Below are 15,614 nucleotides of genomic sequence, written 5' to 3' on the forward strand. Positions count from 1 at the left end.
TAGCCTGATTAGGTGAATAATTAATGTAACTTAATGTACATTGTCACAAAGCAGCTTTACAGATATCTGGATATAGATATAGATTTGGCAAGGAAAAACTCCTTGAGAGCTTCCCTCATGTCTATGAGGAAGAAACCTTGAGAGTAACCAAAAGGAGAGACTCGAAAGGAAACTCATCTTCTTCTGTGTGATATCAAATAGTACTATTATAAAGCTATACTATACATAAAAATAAAATACATGTATTTTTCAAGTAGAGATTGAAAATTTAATTTTGATGGGGCACTTCTGACCGGGTTTTACAGACCGTCATATCACACCTCTGGGGTGGGGGTTCGAATCCCGCCTCTGCCCTGGAGCTTGCATGTTCTCTCCATGCTTTGTGGGTTTCCTCCTGGTTCTCTGGTGCAGGAGGCCCAGTCCAAAAGACATGTGTTGTACGCTCCAGGCTAATCCACAAACCCTGTCTAGGATAAGGAGTATGGAAAAGGAATGGGTTTATAGTGCAAGAAGGACTTTTTTAACTAAAATTATAATCTCAAATCTTTTTCATTTTAAATTCTGATTTTGCATGCATTGCACCTCCAATTTTATTTTTGGGGGCCAATGACCCAGATTTCGTGTACCTACATTTTTGTGTGTTTACTGTTCTAATAAGAGCAAGTCAACGTTGCTATTACTAAACGTTAGTAATGACACCATGTAATCAAAATACATGTTGCATGACTTGGATGTGGTGTCACTATGTAGTCTGGCATCTATAATAGATAATATTATATAATATCATATAAATAGATCATATTAATATAATGTCCAAAACTATTTCACAGTATACATAAGTGCATAGATAATAAATACAAAGAAGAACTCAAAGATGCAAGACAAATAAAATAATCCAAAGAGTAAGTGCAGGGAAAGGATTAGGATAATGAAAAGGATATTGGGCAGACTGGATATTTTGTGAATGTGTAGGTCTTTAGACATGTGCAAATTAATGAAAGAGAGGCTTGTTTCACCACTGTGGAGCCAGGATACTGGTCAAGAAAGGTTGTTGTCTTCTCATTTGTGAAAAAGAGATCTGAAGGATGTGGTGGTTGGTTTAATGAGGTCAATATCTAGAATCACACCAGTTTCTTAGCTATATGTGCGGGATGGATTGTGAGCTTTTTAATGGTTTTTGATGGGTCCAGTATTAGGAAGCTTTATGCAGTGTAATCACTGAAAACGGTGATTTAGTGTAGAAGGGAACCTACAGTGCAACAAAGCTGACTCCATAGTGAGGCTTGAGGTAATGGTACTGAATCTCTCCAGATTATATACTATATACTGAATTGATCCTGTAGATTTGATGAAACCCAAATCAGAGCATCTCTTACAGTGCCTAAGTCAGCAAGAGTGGAAATCTGGTGTTTCACTGTATCAAAGGCAGCAGACTGGTCTATGAAACATGACTTAGGACTTAGCTTTTTGTATGGGATGATATAAGAGCTTTGTGACAATATTTAATTTAAATATTGATTAATTTTTAATTATTGATTCCTCACAGCTCTTGGGTCTTGTCTGTCTGTGTGTGTGGAGTTTCATATGTTCTCTCCATGTAAGCATGTGTTTGTACGGTGCCATTTACATTTAATCATTTAGCAGACTTTTTTTATCCAAAGCAACTTACAAATCAGAAAATACAAGCAAAGTGATATCAAGCAGAGAACAATACAAGTAGTGCTACCATACAAGTTCCATTAGTTGATATCCAGAAGAAGCAATGTGCGCAGAGTGGAGCTGAAAGTGCTAGAGTAAGTCCAGTTTTGAGATAACAAGTGCCTTACAATGGACTGGCGTTCCATCCAGGGTGTAATTTTTCATGCCTTGCATCCAGTGTTGCCAGGATAGGCTCCAGCTCCACTGTGAAACTAAACAAGATAAAGCCATTGCTGAAGGTGAATGAATAAATCATAATTGTTATAACTTTTTTTTTTTTTACAGAATATAGTGGTACAAAGTAAGTATAGCATATTAATTGTGGAGAATCAAACGATATGAGACAACGTCCTGGTTGTTTCAGAAAGCCCCAATGTGATGTCCTAAAAGATTTGCTTGATGACAGAAAACGTTTACAAAAAAGTGTCCCAGATTACTTGGTCATACCATCATTTCGCCAGAAGATGGCGCTAAATGATCCTTAGATTTGTTCATTTACTTTTTTTTTTTTTTTTTTACATTTAGCTACATGCATTTATCAATATTGTGTTCACATTTTCAAAACTTTTCACACAGCACAACAGTGGTCTCTGTGGACGGAACTGTGTATTATTATTGATTTAACACAAAAGCGTTGAATAAAATCAGCTTTCAAAATTTCAAAATGATTTCAAAATAATTTCCTCGGTCAAACGCAACCTCCAACAAACCTCTGTGTATCTACAGCTCATTTTTCATATTTACATACTGTTATACACATATACACACACACACACACATACATATATATGTGTGTATATATACACACATATATATATATATATATATATATATATATATATATATATATATATATATATATATATATATATACACACACACACATATATATATATATATACACACACATATATATATATATATATATATATATATATACACACACACACACACATTATATATATATATATATATATATGTATACAGTACTGTATATTAGACATAATTTCTAAGAATAATTGTGCCATTGCAATAAGATGTGACAGATATAATCAATGATGAGATATTGTGTAGCAGTCTTCAATTATGAGTCCTCTAAAATATTCTTGTTTGACTGAAAAGACTTTTGGAAAAAGATGGGGCGTCAAACATGCAAGGGCAGTACAAGAGTTTTTCTATATTTCTCACCCAAGAGACATGAGCACAAGCTCATGTTTGGTGTTTTGCACATATACTTAATTTTGTGTTGGCAAAAACAACTGAAAGTGTGGGAGGAGATCAGTGAGGACAGGAGACACGGATGTATTGTTCCAATAGGAGAAACATGGTGGTGGCCCAAAGACAAAGCACTAAGAAAAGTCTCTGTATGTTTTGGAAATCCTGATGGGGCACTTTTCATCGACATTGTGACCACCATGGCGAAGATGGAGAAAGACAATACAATGCGGCCCACTGCGAAAGTAAAAGCCTGAGAATACATGAAGGTGTTACTCAGATATGAAACCATACTCACAGCACAGATTTTCTTTCAAATATTTTCTTGAACTACACCACTGTCAAAATACCTTCAAACAAGTGGCATGGACTTGCTAACTGCTCAATGCACGGTGTTGGGAACTGAAGACAACCGGGTTCAACCAAACATTTGAAGGTGTTAAAAGAGCAACAGATACGTTTGTACAATCAGCAAACAGAAATCTACAGAAGCAAGATGACTGTGACTTTGTTGATTGTGACTTTGATGATGGTCCAAACTGCCCTCCCAGAAAAATAGCAAAGAAAAAAGAAAGTCATGCCAGATGAGATGGTAGAGGATGAGATACTTTCTGAGTTTTTAACAAAGTACAGAATCAAAGTCCACAGCATCATCATGGACACTGCCCAAGATAGTATCTACCACTGTTACAGAGCAAGTGCAGCTCTGTGTTCAGATTTTTCCCTGTATGGATCCAAACAAATTTCCTGAAATACTTCTATAACTTTCAAAGTTTTAATCAATTTAACATGCTATGAAAATCAAGTAAATATGCATTCTTGTGCACAGACAGAAAAGGTTAAAATTGTGTGCCAAATCTCTAGACATTCAATTAATCATATAACTTATAGGTTCAATAGAGCAAACCTTAAGAATATAAAAGAGTTTAGCTGTGAGGGCGAGTCCACATACAGCAATTTGGTAGGACTTACAGTTTTCTCTTCCCTTCTTTTTTTAAAAAAAAAAAAAAATTAATTTTTTTACCTCAGTAAAATTTACTTTTGCGTTAAATTTGCCAAATGTATCATGTACGGCTGGTATGATGGAATGAGTCAATGGGGCATGCCACTTGATAATAATCCACCATAAAAATACTGCACCTCTTGCGCTTCTTAATAAGTACTCTCTTTACTTACTTATTGCTCGAACCGACTCTTTCTGTTTATTTTTACCGTTATTATCTTTCTCTCTCCCTCTCTCTCTCATATATATATATATATATATATACCCGTCGGTATACATCTTAGTTTTGAAGCTGTGATCTAAGAAACACCAATATTTCTGCCATCGCAGAGGCGAAGTTCCTCAAACTTCTTATAAGAAATCGCTCCATGTAATACTTCTCTCAATGTAATACACGCATTTCTTATATCATTGACTCCCTTCCATACACGACAGCAATACACGATGAATTCAAATTTACCTTAAGGCTGTTTCTTGATGATTTCTACAGGTCAGTGGTAAGGCTGCATCAGTCTTTCGCTCTGTACAACAAAGATCAAACCGCCTGTATCAACATGGACTTCAGGGTGAAAACTTTTCTACTTGTGTCCGGTTTGCTTGCTGTCCAGAAAATCTGAAAGACTTGCGCAGCCCACACAGGGACGCCAAATTGTCGTGGAAATTAGACAACACTCGCAGACTCGTCCTCTAAAGGTAAAAATGTTTATTACAGAAAGACGGTTAATACAGGATAGAATAAAGCAAGATAGAATAATGAGAGCGCTCTGAAGCCCTTGTACTAAACCACTACTATATATATGAAACGCAGAGCATGACATAATTCTGTGTACCGATAAGAAGCAGTTTGAGGCAGTTCAAACAGGCTTTGTTTAGGATCTTGGAAGATGTTTAGATGAACCTTGAACAGAAGAACATGTTTGTGTCTCTGTAAGCAGATAAACATTCTGTACTGATCTCAGTGACATGACATGGCCTTCTTAGGCGTTATCCTCACATGAGAATGAAGCAGAACAAGAACAAACTTATTACAATGTAAAAATTAATAATTTCCCTCACAAGTACTAGAAGCAAAACGTCTTAAAACAACTAGAAATGGGGAGAAATGCGACAGCCAGGCTGTGACGGTTAAGTTTGACGAATCAAGACTGTCAAGTAAGGTGTACATATATGAGCTATGAGGTCAGGCCATATATTCCTCCACCATTGAGATGCTTTAAATGCCAAAAATATGGCCACGTAGCAGCAATATGTAAGGGCAAACAGAGCACTCTGGGTTAGGGGTCGAAATATAGAATATTTAAGAAAGAAAGTGCAACATGCAATAGGGAAAGTAGAACAGTGGGCAAATGAATGGGGATTTAAACTATCAATTTCAAAATGTTTTTCTAAACGTCATAAAACAGTACCACTTAAATTATATGGGCTAGATCTTGAACAGGTCAAGGCTGTGAGATTTTTAGGAGTGCTTTTTGATGAGAAGCTGACCTGGGGTCCGTATATTGATAAAATTAAGAACAAATGTAAAAAGATTAATAATGTTCTGAGGGTCTGTCAGGGCGAGACTGGGGAGCAAGTAGGGGATCACTCATAAATATCTATCAGGCTCTTATGAGAGCCGCCTTTGATTATGGTTGCCTAGCATATATGTCATCATCACAATCAAATCTTAAAAAGCTTGACGTGGAACAAGCACAAGCACTCCGGATCTATACTAGCGCATTTAAATCATCACCAGTGACTGCATTACAGGTTGAGACAGGAGAGATGCTGTTGTGTATCAGGAGGGTTAAGATCATGCTGGCATATTGGAGAAATCTACAAGGGCATAGCAGGGTGCACCCCACGAAAGCCATCTTACAAGAATGCTCAGAGTTTTATAGGACTAACTTTAACAGTTTGGGATGGTTAGGAAACGCAAAGTCACAAAATGCAGGTCTCAGTCAGCTACAAGTAAGCCCCATTGTGGCGATACCAACTGCACCACCCTGGAGATTCATAAAAACCATCAGTAGATACAAGATTACAACAAATATTAAAAGAGAAATCTAAAATAGCACTACAGTGGATAACAGTTCAAAACTATATGGACCAATATCAGGATAAATTACTCATATATACAGATGGGTCAAAACAGCCTGAGACAGGCCACACTTGTGCAGCTTTTTTCGTTCCTCGGTATGAAGCAGAGTAAAAAAAAAGGGCAACCGATCACTTATCAGTGTACACTGTAGAATTATTAGGAGTCCTATTGGCACAGCAGTGGTTGGAAAAAAATCATCAGAACCAAGATTTTGCTATAGCTTCTGACAGTCTATCTGCACTATCAAATATACAGTCTGGGAAAACATCATGCAGACAAGACATTGTTTACCAAATACTTTATCTGCTTCTCATACTCCATGGTAGGGGACTGAATGTTTCCTTCTTCTGGGTTCCTGCACATGTAGGGGTAGAAGGGAATGAAACTGTGGATGTACTGCAAAAAGATTGATAAAGCATGAAACAGTTGATATACAAGTACCGTTAATTAGAGCAGAGATCAAAACCATTATAAAGGGACACACACATAAAATATGGCAGGAACACTGGGACACAGCTGACACCGTACGACATCTGTATACTATACAAAAACAAGTAGGCATGAGTGTGAGGCAGGGCAGAAACCCAAAGGAAGAGATGATAGTTACGCGTCTTAGAATAGGTCATGCTGGCTTAAATCTAGCATTAAACAGAATAGGAAAACACCCCACTGGACTCTGCACACACTGCAATACACAAGAGACGGACACAATAAATTATCTAAAAAAATACTGGGATAAGTGAGATACTTTAGTAATCTAGTATGAATATCTAGTATATAGTTATTTATCTTTGTTTATTTATGTATTATTATTATTGTTATTATTATTATTATTATTTATTCTTTTTCTGCCAATCTGCTGCCCACACTCCAGTCCAGTAGGTGGCGGTAATGCACCTTAAGTTGGCTTGCCAACCATAATTAAAACAAAAAGAAGAAGAAATCCCATAGTTCTCTGCAGGAGCTCTGGTGCTTCCAAGACTTGGCGTCACAATGGAAACGGTTGGAATGGAACGGAATGGAAGCGCCACTTTGATTCTAAACACACCACCGGTAGCGTCATGGAAAAAACTGGCATGAAGTTGGCGTGACGTTGGACGTACGATATTCACAGATATGCGGAAATTAAAGGACCGTTTCTAAAGTTACATACGACATTGTTATACACGTTTCTAACCAACAGCATTTGAAGGGAATGACTTACAGTCATACTGTCACGTCTCGTGATGTAACGGAGATACGGATGGATGCAATCACAGGTTAAACAGTTTTATTGTAGAGACACAAACAGGCAAATCCAAAACGTGATCCAAAAAACGTAATCCACAAAAATGCAAGAGGTCAGGCAATCGGCAAACAGGCTTACACAGGGCTAGGCAGGAATCAAGGTCGTGGTCACGGAAAACAGGGTCGATATACAAAACATGAAACATAAGCTATGACTATGAACTGGGAGCGGAGAAACCAGCGTGAACTAAACAAACGAATCGAAACATGAAACATGACATGGGCTATGGCTATGACTATGACTATGGTTAACTATGGCAAGGACTCTAAACTAATCTACTCTAATATATCTTATCTATTCTGATCTAATATTCCGCGCTGTGTGCTGGGAGGCGCGCGGTATATATACATACATAATCAGCCTCGTAATGGCTGACGGCTGAGGGCAATTTAGACACATGTGACACAATAGCCAATGACGGAACAAGGAGGAGACATAACAAAACATAACAAATGCACGTGTCTAAATGTCACGAATGTCAACAACGAAAAAGCAGGTGCTTGCGCACCTTGCACAGCAGCGTGCATTCACATGCTCTTCAGCACGCTGCTTAAAGGGGAAGTCGTGACAGAACCCCCACCCCCCTCCTCCCAAAGTGCCATGAAACATCCATCTCCATTGGCGGCCCCGGCCCCCTGGGCAGAATGTCCCAAGCAGAGCCAGGAGACCGCACGGCGTTCTTGGCGAAACAAAAAAGCAGAGCGACGTACGCGGCAGAGCAGGAAAGCAGAGCGACGTCCTCGGTGGAGCAAGGAAGCAGTGCGATTTCCTCGGCAGAGCAGGGAAGCAGAGCGACATCCTCGGCGGAGCAGGGAAGCAGAGCGACGTCCTTGGCGGAGCAGGGAAGCAGAGCGACGTTCACAGCAGAGCAGGAAGGCATAGCGACGTCCTCGGCGGAGCATGAAAGCAGAGCGACGTCCTCGGCGGAGCATGAAAGCAGAGCGACGTCCTCGGCGGTGCATGAAGGCATAGCGACGTCCTCGGCGGAGCATAAAAGCAGAGCGACGTCCTCGGCGGAACAGGAAAGCAGAGCGATGTCCTCGGCGGAACAGGAAAGCAGAGCGACGTCCTCGGCGGAACAGGAAAGCAGAGGGACGTCTGCAGTGGAACAGGGAAACAGAGCGATGTACTCAGCAGTGCAGGGAAACAGAGCGACGTACGCAACAGTGCAGGGGAAACAGAGGGACGTCTGCAGTGGAACAGGAAAGCGGAGCGAAGTTCCCAGCAGAACAGGAAAGCGGAGTGACGTCCTCGGCTGAGCAGGAAAGCAGAGTGACGTCCTCGGCTGAGCAGGAAAGCAGAGTGACGTCCTCGGCTGAGCAGGAGAGCAGAGCGACGTACTCAGCGGAGCCTGCAAGTTGAACTTGGCTGGTCATGTCAACAGACGTGGACGTGAGCAGAGCTTGGTTGTCCTTGTCGGCGGACTCGGGCGTGAGCAGAACTTGGCTGTCCTTGTCGGCGGACTCGGGCGTGAGCAGAACTTGGCTGTCCTTGTCGGCGGACTCGGGCGTGAGCAGAACTTGGCTGTCCTTGTCGGCGGACTCGGGCGTGAGCAGAACTTGGCTGTCCTTGTCGGCGGACTCGGGCGTGAGCAGAACTTGGCTGTCCTTGTCGGCGGACTCGGGCGTGAGCAGAACTTGGCTGTCCTTGTCGGCGGACTCGGGCGTGAGCAGAACTTGGCTGTCCTTGTCGGCGGACTCGGGCGTGAGCAGAACTTGGCTGTCCTTGTCGGCGGACTCGGGCGTGAGCAGAACTTGGCTGTCCTTGTCGGCGGACTCGGGCGTGAGCAGAACTTGGCTGTCCTTGTCGGCGGACTCGGGCGTGAGCAGAACTTGGCTGTCCTTGTCGGCGGACTCGGGCGTGAGCAGAACTTGGCTGTCCTTGTCGGCGGACTCGGGCGTGAGCAGAACTTGGCTGTCCTTGTCGGCGGACTCGGGCGTGAGCAGAACTTGGCTGTCCTTGTCGGCGGACTCGGGCGTGAGCAGAACTTGGCTGTCAGTGTCGGCGGACTCGGGCGTGAGCAGAACTTGGCTGTCAGTGTCGGCGGACTCGGGCTTGAGCAAAACTTGGTCGGCCGTGTCGGTAGACTCGGGCTTGAGCAGAACATGGTCAGCCGTGTCAGTAGACTTGGACGTGATCAGAGCTTGGTCGGTCGTGTCGGCTGACTTGGGCTTGAGCAGAATGTGGTCAGCCGTGTCGGTAGACTCGGGCTTGAGCAGAACGTGGTCGGCTGTGTCGGTAGACTCGGCTTGAGCAGGGCTTGGCCGGCCGTGTCAGTAGACTTGGATGTGAGCAGGGCTTGGTCGGTCGTGTCGGCTGACTTGGGCTTGAGCAGAACGTGGTCGGCCGTGTCGGTAGACTCGGGCTTGAGCAGAACGTGGTCGGCCGTGTCGGTAGACTCAGGCTTGAGCAGGGCTTTGTCGGCCGTGTCAGTAGACTTGGACACGAGCAGGGCTTGGTCAGTCGTGTCGGCTGACTTGGACGTGAGCAGGGCTTGGTCGGTCATGTCGGCTGACTTGGACGTGAGCAGGGCTTGGTTGTCCGGGTTAAGACACTTGGGACAGTAACTGGGCTTTACAGTGGATCTGTGGAGCTGAGACCCCCTCCTGAAACTTAAGCTGGATCTCTGGTGCTGGAGCCTCCCTGTTGACCTCTAGCTGGAGCTCGGCAGGTGAGCCCACCTCGTGGGTCTCAGGTTCGAGCTCTGAGGTCGCCAGGTTAACCTCCGGCTGGGGCTCTGCATGAGTTTGCCTGTAGTAGTGGGTAAACGGCAGGGCAGGTTTGCCTGCCAGACTTACCCCCCCAAAAGTTGTTCTAGCTCGACCTTCGCCTCCGGACTCCCGAACCACATCATGAACTCCCCCACAAACTGTTCTACACTGTCCAGGTTCCTACAGTGCTTATCCAGTAGGAGCTGCACCCACTGACGGGCCGGTCCAAAGAACCGGGACCACATGAATCGGAGCCATTGTTTCTCCTCTGGCTTCGGGTCAAACAGGCTGGAGAAATAGAACTAACAGTCTACTAGAAAATAATCCGGGGCACCGAAAAATCCGTCAAATGGATCAGGAAGCTCCATAAATGTCCGTTGTGGGAATTGGACTGAGTCCATAGCGGGCACGGTTGGCGTCAACTTCCGGGTTCTGCATTTTCTCCGTTCTGCTGTTGCATCCATGTTTAGGCGGAATATTCTGTCACGTCTCGTGACGTAATGGAGATATGGACGGATGCAATCGCAGGTTAAACAGTTTTATTGTAGAGACACAGGCAGGCAAATCCAAAAAACGTAATCCACAAACATGCAAGAGGTCAGGCAATCGGCAAACAGGCTTACACAGGGCTAGGCAGGAATCAAGGTCGTGGTCACGGAAAACAGGGTCGATATACAAAACATGAAACATAAGCTATGACTATGAACTGGGAGCGGAGAAACCAGCGTGAACTAAACAAACGAATCGAAACATGACATGGACTATGACTATGGCTATGACTATGGTTAACTATGCCAAGGACTCTAAACTAATCTACTCTAATATATCTTATCTATTCTAATCTAATATTCCGTGCTGTGTGCTGGGAGGCGCGCGGTATATATACATACATAATTAGTCTCGTAATGGCTGACGGCTGAGGGCAATTCGGACACATGCGACACAATAGCCAATGACGGAACAGGGAGGAGACATAACAAAACATAACAAATGCACGTGTCCAAATGTCACGAATGTCAACAACGAAAAAGCAGGTGCTCGCGCACCTTGCACAGCAGCATGCATTCACATGCTCTTCAGCACGCTGCTTAAACGGGAAGTCGTGACACATATAACCAACTGTAAAGTGTTTATCTAGGTGTCAGCTATAATGCACACCTTTTAGATTTTTGATATTCAACAAAATAAACTATTAAATCATATATAAATATTGCCATGTATTTTATTACTGCATGGGCTCATACACAAAATATACCATAATTTAAAGCTCAATAGCATTTGAAGGGAATGACGTACAGTCATGAAACCAACTGTAAAGTGTTCATCTAGGTGTCAGGTATGACGCACACCTTTTAGATTTTTGATCTTTATTAAAATACGCTATTAAATCATATGTAAATTTTATATGAATTTCACTACCGAATAGGTTTTTTTTTTAAAGATCCATTATCTCTTAATGGTAAATTCTCAGCAGTTTTCTGGAGATAGTGTGCTGAGCTCTAGACTGTTGAAACTCTTACCACGAGGGGATGGGCTCAAGAGTGAATTAAGAGTTGCATGCTGTTAGTAGACTGCTGTAGGCATCATGGCCAGATTTAAAAAGGGGAAACATAAAAGAGAAAATGTCCTTTGGGCAAAGGCTGGTGGCAGAAATCAAATAGCTAAGGCATTTGCTAGACGTGGAGTTGGAAATGGAAAGGCAAAGTGGTCCACCCTAGCTGTCTACATTTTCAACTCCAATCTAGTGAATGAAAATTTGCCAAAATGGCTGCAAACCGTTTGGACAGAGGACAGGAAAGGTGTTCGAGGACAGGTGCTTCCAACAGACAGAAGTTCTGGTAAATATATTTATTTGAGAATGTAGTGTTTCTCAGTTTTAGGGAATAGCTAGATAAAATAGCTAAGTAACTAGCTTAACTTGTTTCCCTCATTAGCTTGACAGTAGCTTAACCATTTGCCTCAAGTAACTAAGCAGCTTGGCCAAAGCTATTTTATTTTCACTTAATATTGATTTTAAATTTCCACAATGACAGGTAAGTCGAGTTACTCACATGAGTACAGCATGAATAGAAACACACATGTTGGTTTTTCTTGATGTTCAGGTTTCGCTGAGTTTAAAATACATATATACAGTATCTCACAAAAGTGAGTACACCTAGGGCTGCACAATTAATCGAATATCGATTGCAATTACGATTTTGACTGCCCACGATTACATGAACATGATCGACTGCGATATTAACGTTTAAAGTTCATCCTCCGCTCATAGAAAACTCCGCTGCAGATCAAACAAGCGCTTCCTAAACTTACAGCCAATCACATAGAGCGGCGCAGGGATGACGTCATTTCGTAGTGCCAAAACCCGGAAATGGATTTAGCATTTTAGCGCTCCAGCTGCTAGCGTCGCTTCGGAAATCATGACACTAACATGATGCTAAATGGCACTACAGAGGTTGTCAGTGACATTAAACATCATCACGCCGAACAGGAAAAAAAGTTTGCAGATAAACTCAGGGCTGTACAGTGCGACCATTTCACTCGCATTTGCGACTGAAAAGTACTTTGTGCGACTGTGAATAAATGTTTATTCGCACCGTTGCGTTTGACCTGGTCGGAGTTGTATAATACAATCGGGATAAAAACTACAGGAAGTCCAAAATGCATCTACACCGAGCAACAGTTACTTTCCCACTGCTTTTCATCACCTCAGTAAACCTGAACATCATCTGCTTCAACTTCCCGATTTCAAAACTGCCATCTTTTATTGATCCTGCAAAATGACCTGAAACTGTGGCCTGCTCGTGTAGACACAGCGGCGTCGGGCGGAGTAAATAAATAATAATAATGCTAACACTACAAGGTGGGTTTAATTCAAACATATTTATTAAATAATTCCTCACCAATCATTATCAAGAGCAGCAACTCTTCAGTCTGTACACATACAGTACACTGCCGCTCTCCTTCTACACCAACTCACAGCGCATTTACTTCATTTAAACTCAGGGTTCCCAGATATCACTGGAAAAGTCAACTCCAGTTTCCATGTTCTGATTTAATCCCCCCAACACTGTACTGGGGAACCGATCTAAAAGGAACAACTGATAAACAAACATAAAACTACTAAAATGTAAAGACAGAAAATGTGCTTAGGTGTAAATAAATTATTTAATATAAAAAATAGATATTATAATAACTTCATAAAATATAAATAAAATGAGAAATGAAAATGTTTAATTACTATGGGTTGCATTTAATATCAATTTGACTTTAAGCTTAGTAAGCTATTTCCTTAGAAGGCTATTAGCCTTTTCCTAATATGGATAATTTTTGTGTTAGTCTACTTTTAATTATGACTCTTTATTGTTTAAGATATTTTAAAATAAACATTGTTTAATAGCTTAACATAAAGCTTGTTTATTTATCAATTAACCAACAGTATTTCTCATTGCTATTATTTTAATTCAATTAACAGTGACCATGAGCTTACATTTAACTGTTTATGACAGTCCTCCTGATTAAAGCTTAAACAATAAAAGATTGGTATCTGGATCGGTTTCGGCTGTAAAAATCCTGATCGGAGCATCCCTAATGAACACCATTAAACTAAAGCACTTTGCATCTGACGGGTAAATGAACTCACCCAATCACATTCTATATGAGATTATTCAGATATATACACAATATACACAGAGCGGTTCGAGAACTGACTCCAGCCCAGAACCATGACAGTGGAAAATGTCTAATAGTGTAGCTTTAAATATATTTAAGAGGAGCAGACTTCAAACACTGAACATTGACGTTTATTGTATTTGTTTACAAGGTGGAACAGGTTAACGGTTGTTTTTTGCATACAAATCCTGAAACTGGTTCAGGTGTGCTGTGCACAATTCCCCCCCAAAAAAACATGGATGACGATTCATCCACAGAGTAAATCCGTATTATGGAAAATGTTTTAAATCAAGTTTGGAAAAGTTGTTGGAAGCTTAGTGATCGTGACATTGAAGTCGAGCGACCGTGGTGTAGTTTGTTTATAGCATACGGCTGTTTATTTCTGGAGATTGTATTTAGGCTTCAAACTTCATAAACATTGTGTTGATTTGTGAAAATTATCTTGATGGACAGAACATGTTAGTGTTGTAAACTTTTGTTGATCACAGAGCTTATTTTTTCCAATAATCCAAAAGTCTATGTGAAAGTCCTATTGTGTTTTTGTCGAGGGAACCAGTGTAATGATAACTTCCGGGTTCCGGTACAAAATGACGTCGTCCCTGCACCTCTCTATTGGATGATGTGGCTGCGTCTCTCCTCCTGTAAACACTGTTATCGCCTTCTCTGCATTCGCCTGAATTGTTTTCATTTAGTTGCATATTATTATATTTGATGCATATTTTCATTTGGTTTATGGTATTTTTATTTTTACTTATCCTATAATTTGGGTACAATTTTATTTATATTTTGCTTCTACAAGATGATGCACTTTAAGGAGCAGTCTAATTTCATGCAAATATTTGTACATTAGCGGGAATGTAGCACGACATGGAGATGAAAGCAGCAGTCTGTTTATTTAAATGTGAAAGTGCAATAAAAATATGTTGTCCCTAAAATCAATGATTAATCGTGATAAATAATTGAGATCTCAATCTTGATCAAAAATAATCGGGATTATCATTTTGGCCATAATCGTGCAGCCCTAAGTACACCCCTCACATTTTTGTAAATATTTGGTTATATATTTTAATGTGACAACACTGAAGAAATGATACTTTGCTACAATGTAAAGTAATGAGTGTACAGATTGTGTAACAGTGTAAATTTGCTGTCTCCTCAAAATAACTCAACACACAGCCATTAATGTCTAAACCACTGGCAACAAAAGTGAGTACACCCCTAAGTGAAAATGTCCAAATTGGGCCAAAGTGTCAATATTTTGTGTGGCCACCATTATTTTCCAGCACTGCCTTAACCCTCTTGGGCATGGAGTTCACCAGAGCTTCACAGGTTGCCACTGGACTCCTCTTCCACTCCTTCATGACGACATCTCAGAGCTGGTGGATGTTAGAGACCTTGTGCTCCTCCACCTTCCATTTGAGGATGCCCCACAGATGCTCAATAGGGTTTAGGTCTGGAGACATACTTGGCCAGTCCATCACCTTCACCCTCAGCTTCTTTAGCCAGGCAGTGGTCATCTTGGAGGTGTGTTTGGGGTCGTTATCATGCTGGAATATTGCATACTGATCATGCTCTGCTTCAGTATGTCACAGTGCATGTTGGCATTCATGGTTCCCTCAATGAACTGTAGCTCCCCAGTGCTGGCAGCACTCATGCAGCCCCAGACCATGACACTCCCACCACCATGCTTGACTGTAGGCAAGACACACTTGTCTTTGCACTCCTCACCTGGTTGCCGCCACACACACTTGACACCATCTGAACCAAATAAGTTTATCTTGGTCTCATCAGACCACAGGACAAGGTTCCAGTAATCCATGTCCATAGTCTGCTTGTCTTCAGCAAACTGTTTGCGGGAAATTTGTTTTGACATGGGGTCAAAATGACCTGTGCTAGATTGAATGGTTTTATTCAAAAAAATAGATGTCCTATTAATTAAATAATTAAAAG

This window comes from Ictalurus furcatus, chromosome 9 (genome assembly GCF_023375685.1).
Source record: "Ictalurus furcatus strain D&B chromosome 9, Billie_1.0, whole genome shotgun sequence".
NCBI lineage: Eukaryota > Metazoa > Chordata > Actinopteri > Siluriformes > Ictaluridae > Ictalurus > Ictalurus furcatus.